Source organism: Orycteropus afer, unplaced genomic scaffold (assembly GCF_000298275.1).
Source record: "Orycteropus afer afer isolate SDZICR_OR568_19922 unplaced genomic scaffold, OryAfe1.0 scaffold00216, whole genome shotgun sequence".
Taxonomy (NCBI): Eukaryota; Metazoa; Chordata; class Mammalia; order Tubulidentata; family Orycteropodidae; genus Orycteropus; species Orycteropus afer.
Genome location: NW_006921803.1, coordinates 3,067,468 through 3,078,814, shown reverse-complemented (window position 1 = coordinate 3,078,814; position 11,347 = coordinate 3,067,468).

Genomic DNA, 11,347 nt, shown 5'->3' with positions numbered 1-11,347 from the left:
TTCTAGGTATAGGATCATATCATCAGCAAATAGGGATAGTTTGACTTCTTCCTTACCAATTTGGATGCCTTTGATTTCCCTTTCTTGCCTAATGGCCCTGTCTAGGACTTCCAGTACAATGTTGAATAGAAGTGGTGATAGCGGGCATCCTTGTCTGGTTCCTGTTCTCAAGAGGAGTGTCATTAACATCCTTCTTATAAAAATATCATCTCAACAAATGATACCATGGTATATTACCTCTCTTTATGGTATTAGAAAACTCTGGTACAGATGTTATCATGAGACCCAGAAAACTCCATAGAAGTTAACTTCTTTCACTCCTATTCAGTGAGAATCAGATTTATCTAACAAATATTTATTGAACACCAGCAACGAGCAAAGCAGAATACTAAGTACTTCCACATACATAATATTTAATACTCACAGTGGATAAAATGAGTTGCATTATTCCCATTTGCCAGGTGAGGTAATGAAGAAAGAAGGATATTCATTCATCTTTTAATTCATCCTATAATTCATTTATTCAACCAATATTTATTGAGCATTTACCTATTACATGGTATGGTTCTAGGCACTGGAGATGCAGAAAAACAAAACAGATAAATAAACAAACAGACCAAAGCCCTGTTCAGTTAGGGTTTAAGTGAATGGGGGCACACAATAAAAAAATAAAAAGATGTCAAAAGAACTGATGTAAAAAGCACTGATAAGTGCTCTGAAGAAAAATTAAACAACATAAGAGATAAACATTAAGGTGGTAGTAAGAGAGAGACTATGTTACAAATACTGGCTATGAGAGGCCTCACTGATGATGATACTTAAGCAGAAACATAGAGGAAATGAGGGAGCAGGTACTGGAGGATCATTCCAGGCTGAAACACATTTACAGAGGACTAACTTTGTGCCAGACTGAGCTAGGTAAAACATGGTCCTTTCAGCCAAAAGATAGACTGGCTTAGAAGGTGAACAATAACACCAGGGAGGTACTCACTCTTTAGAACACTCAATGATATTAGATCAAAATGGTAGCATTTGTCCAGGGATAAAGGTCAGAACCCTGGATGGGATAGGAAAGAAGGATGAAGAAATGGCAGGGAGGAAATGAGAAGAGTGCTATTATATTGTGCAGATTGCATTCAATATCACAAAACAAAATGTGCATGATTTGTTGAACGGAAAACCAATTTGCTCTATAAACTTTCACCCAAATCACAATTTAAAAAACAAAGCAAAACATGGTCCTGACTTTCAAGGAGCTTTTGATCCATATGAGGAGACGTGTATAAATAAATAACTATATTATGACTGAAGGAGCCCTGCTAGTGCAATGGGTAAGTGCTCAGCTGCTAAACAAAAAGTCGGCAGTTCAAACCTACCAGCAACTCTGTGGGAGAAAAGACTTGGTGATTTGCTCCCATAAAGATCATCACCTATTTTCTGAAAGTCACAGGTGGCTCATGGAAAGTTGTTTAACAACATGTTCACTGTGAAATGTCAACCCTCACTCTAAACTTTCTCTATTCTGAGCATCAGATGAAGACTTCATTAGGTTTTACAGTGGCTTTCTGATTTTGGTAGTCTGTTGAAGAAGGGAGTTTGAAAGTTGTGTATACTGTTAATGACTGTTTGCCCATGTCCTGCCTGAAAGACTATGATTGTTTAGGAAAAGTATATTTAATTAAGCTGGATGCAGTTTGGCTTGAGAAAAAGAAAAAAAAAAATATATTACAGCTTAGGAAACCCTATAAGACAGTTCCACTCTGTCCTATTGGGTCATATGAGTCAGAATTGACTCAACAATACCCAAAAGCAACATAATATGATACATACATGCCTCATGTATTATGAGCAGGGGTGGGTAAGGCAAGTGAGGAATTTGCCTAGGATACAAAATTTAAAGGAACACAAGCACTCAGTAAAAATAATAATAATAATAAATCACATTTTAATGCAATATTTTCAAAAATGCATGTAGAACAAAATATCAAAATTATGAGAATGGGATTAGTATTACTGACTTTTCCTTTTGACTCAGGTTCCAGTATAACTCTGATTTGCACTGATGTGAGCACATAGAGAAGATTCCTAACCAGTTCTCTGGGGGCTGATAGCCCTGGAAATGGAAATATCTGAGCTAAAAAATAGGTGATTGCCAAATTCAGTGCCATGCTAGAGTCATAGAAGCAGTAAGCATGCAACAAGAACAAGAATCAAATAAAAATAATTCCATATTCAAGATCTGACTACTTCTACCATATCAACATTTCCTAAAATGTGATGATGTGTTTGCAGGGCAATGGATCCACAAAATGTTAATAGGCATTACTGGGGGAAAAATTATTTTGGTGGCCAAATGCATATAAGAATTTTAATAGGCTTTATTTCAGGACTATTAAAGCCTTCATGGCTTTCCAATGCAGAATTACAGTATAAAGAATTTCTCCAAATTTCTGAACTTAGACCCAGCCCCCTATTGCAAGTCAATACAAGTAAAGCAAACAATATCTAACACTGAGACCAGTATTTCTTCCTTCATAAACATAATGCAGGATCAAGGATTGCAGCTGAACAACAATAATACAAGTTGTCATTTTTTGTATACATACTATATGCCAGCATGTTATACATACATAGTATATAGTATGCATTGCATATATATGCACATACCCACACACACGCAAATACATATACCATATATACTTGTTGCCGACAAGTTGATTCCAACTCATAGAGACCCTATAGGACACAGCAGAACTGCTCCATAGTCTATGATCTTTATGGAAACAAACTGCTACGTCTTTCTCCTGTGGAGTAGCTGATAGGTTTAAACCAATGAGCTTTGGGTTAACAGCCGAGCACTTAACCATGTATGTATATATGTATATGTATAATATAAGGAGCTCTGGTGGTGTAGTGCCCAAGGCATTCGACTGTTAACCAGAAGGTTGGTGTTTCAAACCCACCAGCCACTCCATGGAAGGAAGACTGGGAAATCTACTTCTGTAAACATTTACCACCTTGGAAATTCAAAGGGGGTCTCATGAGTGGGAATTGATTTGATGACAGTGAGTTAGGGTTTTTTTTTTTTAATATGTATAATTATATGTTGTTGTTATGTGCCGTCAAGTCGGCCCCCACTCATAATGACCCCTCCTTGGGTTTCCAAGGTGGTACCACTACAGAAGTAGATTGCCTGACCTTCCTTCCGAGGAGTGGCTGGTGGGTTTGAACCACCAGCCTTCTGGTTAGCAGTCAAGTGTCTTAGGCACTATGCTACTAGAGCTCCTATGTATAATATATATGTAGTTATCCACCAGCCACTCCTCGGAAGGAAGGTTGGGCAATCCTACTTCCGTAGTGATACTGCCTCGGAAACCCAAGGAGGGGTCGCTATGAGTCGGGGCCGACTCGATGGCAAATAACAACAACAACAACAATATATAGAGAGAGAAAGAGATAGTTATAGCTATAGTTATAGTCTCATAATAATACTATCGTATAGTTGTTATTATGCTCATTTTGCACTTGAGGTAAACTGAAGGGCTTAAGGAACCTACATAATTTGCCCACAGTCATGCAGTGACTTCTAGTAAGTGGAAGACCCAAGACTCATTACCAGACTTTGACATTAATGCCCATACTATTGGCCACTAAACTACATTGCCATCCTGAAGTTTGAGCAATATTAACAGATACCACAAAAGCTGGCTGAGACTATTTCTGGTGGGCTTAAGAATTTTAATTATGAATTAGAAAGTATTAATTCCAAGTGATTTGGTAAATTAGTCCATAGAACAAAATGAGCTATGAATGTGATTAGGTCTGCAAGGTTTTGATTTGTTTTTGGTATCCTAACATGTCCATCTGACTTGCTGAGTTCTGGTAACTATGAAAAAACATACCATTCCATCAAGTATATATTCACAGCCAGTACTGCTTTACTCATATATCTTCATTCTCTCAACAGAGTGTGTGCCACGAATCCTCAGTACATTCTGAACCCAAGAAGGCCAACCTACAGGGCACCACCAGCCTCACCTCCCAACCACATGGCTGGGTCAGGGTCAGCCTATTGGCAGCACTGCAGCAGTCTGGGTATAGAGCACAAACACTTGACCCAGTCAAATATCTTCCCTGCTCATAGGGACTGACCTATTAGCTTGAACTCCATGAGCAGAACTCATAAAAATACAAGATGAATATAGAAGGGAGACCCGGGTGGCAGATTCCACGTGTTATTTTTAGTCAGACCACCAAAATCTTTCACCTTCATAAATAGAACCTATCTCAACTTGGCCTATTCCGTTTGAGAAGCTGATTAAATAAGAAAGGGGTTTTGTCACTAATAGGCCAAGCCCAAAGAAAATGAGGCTCTTGTGGCTCATCTCAAAAGGAAAAGCTACAAGAAAGCACTGAATTTGCAAAGAAGTGAGCCTCATAAATTGTGCACAAAAAGGTTTTGAAGATTCAGATAAAAAGCTCAGTTTCAGCATGACCATCTGTTATTTCCTCCTAAAAGAAGATAGCTACTAGTTTATAAAAGCAATAAAACAGGTCCCCAGCTCCAAGGCAATAGCAAAGACTTCTGGTTACAAACCAGGGAACACACAGACTGATGTCCAGCTGAGCTTGCTTTCCTTACTCTCTCCTTCTCCCCAGAAAGAAACAAGGATTATTCTAGTAACTGGTGTGTCTGTTCCACTCTTCTCTTTCTCTCAAAAGGGTTATGGTTAGGCATCAAACTTGTCTTTCTCCCTTTTCATCTGTTGACATGTCTTATTTAATAATTTTATTCAATAATCCTTTTCATATACACTTATCATCTTTAACCCTTTTCTCATTGTGTGGTTTCAGCCCCTTCCAATTCTTAGCTAGTTTCCTCAGAAGACATTCTTCCCTGTTTGACTAAGTGGTAAGTGGTGAGCCAAGACTGAAATCAAGTCATGTTTAGTCAGTGTAAGAAGTTCATGATATGCCTGTATCAAAAAAGAAAACTTAATCATGAGCCACAGGCATCAACTGCTAAAGGTGAAATGCAAGTCTCCCTCTGTTTCCTCCTCAGAACTCCCTTCCAGCTCCTTAATGTAGCATTGCATTTAAGAGTTTGGGCCAAGTCTTGTGTTGCTTGGACTGTAACCTTAGCTCTACCTTTACTGGATGTCTGGCATTATTTGACCTATAAAACCAGTTAGTTGACTTCTAAAACCAGTTGCTTCTAGTCAATTCGGACTCATAGCAACCCCATGTGTATCACAGTAGGACTGTGCTCCATAGGGTTTTCATTGGCTGATTTTTTGGACATAGATCATCAGCCCTTTCTTCCAAAGACATCTGGGTTTACTTGAACTGCCAGTCTTTCATTAGCAGCCAAGTACATTAACCATTTGCATCATCCAAGGACTCCTATTTGACCTCTATATCCCTCAATGTTCTCACTGGTAAACTGTTCCTAATAATGTACTTTCCTCTTGGGGTCGTTAGGATTAAGTGAAAGAATTCATTGAAAGTGCATAACACATTCTGACACATTTCATTTTTAAGGCGACAATTAATGTTACTTGTCATTATCAGCAGCAGCATCTACATCTTTCCCTAATTAAACTGTCCTTATTTGACCTTACCATCCTTTTGTATTAATTACCAAAACAGAAACTGTATTTTCTCTATTGTTATTACAAATAGACTCTAAAAATTGCCTAAATAAAAAGAGGAGCCTATGCTGGGTCAATGATAAGATCAAGAGAGGTGAAGTCAGGGCAAGGTCCAGACTACCTGGCAAGTGGCTACCCAGCATGACTTTAAAAACCCTGGTGAATTTACCCTGGTTCAGAAACCGACCACTAGCCTCAGAGGCTCTTTCAGAAACCCAATTTTGTCAGTTCACCAAGAATGGACACATCTATCAGGGGCGCAGTTGAAGAAAACAAACTCAGGAAGCATTGATAGAGCTACTAAAACCTATCTGTTACTTTACAATGATAAATACCATCATGACAGAGTATAATACTTAGGACAGCACAACTAGAAAAATCTATTCTTTTAGGTAGACGAATAACATGAGAAGCGAAATTTTAACCAGAAGCTGTTTGGTGTACATGCAATAAAAACAAGGGGGTTGGCCAGATGTTCATTATATCACCTAAGATAACCTGATCCATCTGTCTTCCAAGGATGCTAGACACTTCAGAGGTCACTGGCTAAAGCTCCATCTACCATGTATAGTGCCACTTTGGACACTGTCAACAGATGTTCAAGGAGCTTCTCTCTCAATTCTTCCAGGGTTGACACAGGACTTTCAGATTGATATCTTCTTTCTTGGAATAACATCTGGCAGACTCAGAAGCTATTCTGCTTCTTAAAGATAACTTTGCATATCTCTGCTCTGATCAATTTTACACTAATTTTATTGTTTCACTATCTAGAGGAAAATTTCTTTACTTCTTTCCCAAGCTCTTGGGAAAAATCTCAATGTACAGACATTCAGTAGTTGTATCATTGTAGGAAATATAGGCACGTGGAAAGGGAGATGCTATTGAAGGTTCAATGATGTATCATATTATTTTATAGGGAAATTAACTCCAAGTTCCAAGGAAATGACTTTACAAATTTATTTGATACCTGGGCTCCCATCTCTATTAACAAAATAGTGTCATGCTAATTTCATCTGTATGTGAAAGAATTTCTATTTCCAATATTCTTCATTTCAATGATAAAAGATCATCGTAATTCCTTTGGTATAAATGTGGCCAAAAGGGTGAAAGTTTTTACTCCCTATGTTGGCAGTTAAATACCTTTTTTCAACAGTATAAATGGCAGCTATACACGTGGACCTCATCAGATGGAATACACAGGAAGAAAATTGACTACATCTGTGGAAAGAAATGATGGAGAAGCTCAATATCATTAGTCAGAACAAGGATAAAAGTTGAGTGTAGAACAGACCATCAATTACTCAGATGCAAGTTCAAGTTGAAGTTGAAGACAATAAAAGCAAGTCCATGGTAGCCAAAATGTGGCCTTCATTATATCCCACCTGAATTTAAAGACCACCTAAAGAACAGATTTAACACATTGAACACCAGTGACCAAAAACAAGAAAAGTTGTGTGATGACATTAAAAACATCATACATGAAGAAAGCAAAAGGTTATTAAAAAGATAGGAAAGGAAGAAAAGACCAAAATGGATGTCAGAAGAGACTCTGAAACTTGCTCTTGAACAAGAGAAGTTAAATGGAGAAAATGATTAAATAAAAGAGCTACACAGAATATTTCAAAGGGTGACTGGAGAAGACAAAGAAAACTATTATAATGAAATATGCAAAGACCTAAAACTAGTAAGCCAAAAGGGAAAAATGCACTCCACACTTCTCAAGCTCAAAGAACTGAAGAAACAAATTCAAGGCTCAAGTTGCAAAAGTAAAAGATTCTAAGGGCAAAGTATTGAACGATGCAGGAAACATCAAAAGAACATGGAAGGAATACACAAAGTCACTGTACCAAAAAGAAGTGGTCAATGTTCAACAATTTCAGGTGGTAGCATATAATCAAGAACCAAAAGGAAGAAGTTCAAGCTGCACTGAAGGAATTGGCAAAAAAAAAAAAAAAAAAAAGGCTCCAGGAATTAACAGAATACTCATTGAGATGTTTCTACAAATGGATGCAGCACTGGAGATGCTCATTCACTTACACCAAGAAATTTGCAAGACAGCTACCTGGCCAACCAGCTAGAAGACATTCATATTTATGCCCATTCCAATGAAAGGTGATCCAACAGAATGTGGAATTTATTGAACAATATCATCACTATCACGTATACATAAAACTTTGCTGGAGATAATTCAAAAATGGTTACGGCAATATATTGACACTGAACTGCCAGAAATTTAAGCCAGATTCAGAAGAGGGTGTGGAGCACGGGATATCATTGCTGATATTAGATGAATATTTATTGAAAGCAAAGAAGACCACAAAGATCGTTTCCTGTGTTTTACTAACTATGCAAAGGTATTTGTGTGGATCATAACAAATTATGGATAACATTGCAAAAAACAGGATTTCCAGAACACTTAATTGTGCTCATAAGGAACCTACATGTAGACCAAAAGGCAGTCTTTCAAACAGAACATGGGAATACTGCTTGGTGTAAAATTAGGAAAGGCGTACACCAGAGTTTTAACCTTTCAACATACTTATTCAATCTGTAATCTGAGAAGCTGGAATACATGAAGAGCACTGCCTCAGGATGAAGGAACACTCCTAACAACCTGCAATATGCAGATGACACAACTTGCTTGCTGAAGGTGAAAATGACTTGAAGTACTTACTGATGAAGATCAAAGACTACAGCATTCAGTATGGATTATACCTCAACATAAAGGATACTAAAATCCTCACCCCTGGATCAATAAGCAACATCATGACAAATGGAGAAAAGATTGAAGTTGTCAAGAATTCCATTTTACTTGGATCCACAATCAATGTCCAGGGAAGTAGCAGCCAATAGCTATTTTGTATGGGGCATATCTACTGCAAAAGAACTCTTTAGAGTGCTTACTAGTAAAGTCCCATAGTAAAGTCAAACAGAACAAGGGGACACTACATGGTTTAAAATCAAGAAGAGAGTGCGTCAGGGTTGTATCCTTTCTCCACACTTATTCAATCTATATGCTGAGCAAATAATCTGAGAAGCTGGACTATATGAAGAAAAATGTGGTATCAGGATTGGAGGAAGAATCATTAACAACCTGAGATATGCAGACGATACAACTTTGCTTGCTGAAAGTGAGGATGACTTAAGGCACCTACTGATGAAGGTTGAAGAATACAGTCTGCAGTATGGATTACATCTCAATATTAAGAAAACAAAAATCCTCACAACTGGACCAATGAGCAGCATCACAATAAAAGGAGAGAAGATTGAGGTTGTCAAAGAATTCATGTTGCTTGCTTCTACAATTGATGCCAATGGAAGCAGCAGTCAGGACATTAGACGACATGTAGCATTGGGAAAGTCAACTGCGAAGGAACTGTTTCAAGTGCTGAGGAGCAAGGATATCTCCTTGAGGACTAAGGTGCGCCTGACACAAGCCATGATATTTCCAATCACCTCATATGCATGTGAGAGCTGGACAATGAATAAGGAAGACCGAAGAAGAGTTGATGCTTTTGAGTTGTGGTGCTGGCGAAGAACGCTGAAAGTACCATGGACTGCCAAAAGAACTAACAGATCTGTCCTGGAGGAAGTGCAGCAGCCAGAATGCTCCTTGGAAGCAAGAATGGCCAGACTTCGTCTCACCTATTTTGGTCATGTTGTCAGAAGGGACCATTCCCTGGAGAAGGATGTCATGCTTGGTAGGGTGGAGGGTCGACAAAAGAGGGGGAGGCCTTCAATGAGATGGATTGACACGGTGGCTGCAATGATGGGCTCAAGTACAGCAGGGATTGTGGGGCTGGTGCGGGATCAGGCAGTGTTTCGTTCTGCTGTGCATGGGGTTGCTATGAGTCGGAAATGACTCGACGGCACTTAACAACAACAATAGTAAAGATGTCACTTTGAAGACTAAGATGCACCTGACCCAAGCCACTGACTTTTATTTTTTTTATTTAAAGAGCTTGTTTTACATACAACGTTACGTGTACATTTAGTTTTGCTCCCCATTTACCATGCCCGACCATAACCCAGTCTCCTCCCCTCCCTGCCCAGTAATCCTCCCCCTGTGCACCTCATAGTTATGCACTCCTGTTTGTCCTGCATTTCCTCAGTGTGAATGTTGCCCTTCTGGTGCCCCATGGTCTATTGCTCTAAGGGATGTGTTACCATAGAGTTTGTGGGTGCATCATCCTGGGTTGAGTGGTCTGCATGTACATCTCGTTAACTATTGGGCTGAGAGCCAGCCCCGGGGACTGAGTTTTATTCCAGGCACAGAATGTATTCCAGGGCCATAGTATTGGGAGTCTCATCAGACTCCATCTGACCAGTTATTCTGGTCATTATTGAGTTTTTGGGTTTTGTTCCATGATTTTCCTCCCACTCTATGCAGGATCTCCAGAGTTGATCCTTTCCTGAGTGGTTGGCATTGGTAGCTGGGCACCATCTAGTTCTTTTTGTCTTGAGGGCCATCATGTCCTAGGGCTAATTGTTTCCAAATGCCCTTGTGTTTTTGCACTCTTCTTCATTTCTGATGCTAGGAAACCATTAGCTGCATCTTAGATGGCTGCTTGAAAGCCTTTAAGACCCCAGTCACTACTCACCAATATAGGATGTGGAACAAGGCTTTTATGTATTTTGTTGTGCCAGTTGAATCTGGTGTCCCCCAGTACTATGGTCCTGAGATGGTGGATCTATTGGATCTCTCACCCACAGTGTCTGGGTGTCTGTGAGGGATTACTCTGTCTTCTATTGTTTCTGTAAGGATTGCAGGTATTTTGTATCACTGGTGTCTGTGCAAGATTAGCCTCAGCTGAATCTTTTCTTGGTCTAGAGTATACTCCTGTTCACTGACCCCCATCTGATCCTTTCAGATATTTATATGTTTATTTGTAGCCTGGTGTTTGATGTTAATGGTAATGCAGTATTGTGGACACATTGGTTGGCATTAGCATCTGTCGTCTCTCTCTTATGTGCACAATTTGGTGTCCTCCCATTTCCTAATGTTATCATGGTGATCACAGACTCTTTCCATATATTCCTCCCCTTACCCACATCAGCGTGTGGGCCCCCATTAGCCTGAAATTAATCCCTCCCCTTCCCTCCCCACCTTGGTAACCTACAAAGTGAGTTCCCTTTCCCAAGCAAACCCTTCTCTGTCTTTTTACAGTAATAGGCTCACATAATATTTGTCATTCTTCAATTGACTTATTTCACTCAGTATAATGTCCTCTAGGCTCATCTACATGGTGAGATGATTTGCATATCCCTCATTGTTCTTTAATGTAGCATAGTATCCCATCATGTGTATGTACCATAATCTGGTTATCCACTCATCCGTCGACGGGCATTTAGGTTGTTTCCATCTCTTTGCTATAACGAATTGTGCTGCAACGAACATAGGTGTACATATGTTTGTTTGTGCACTGTCTCTCACCTCTTTAGAATATATTCCTAGTAATGGAATTGCTGGATCAAATGGCATTTCTATTTTCAGTTTTTTAAGAAAACGTCATACTGTATGTCACAATGGTTGAACCATTTTACAATTCCACCAGCAGTGCATAAGAGTTCCAATCTCTCCACAACCTCACCAACATTTGTTATTTTCTGACCTGTTGAACTTTGCTATTATTGCTGGTGTGAGATGATATCTCATCATTGTTTTGATTTGTATCTCTCTAATGATTAATGATCAT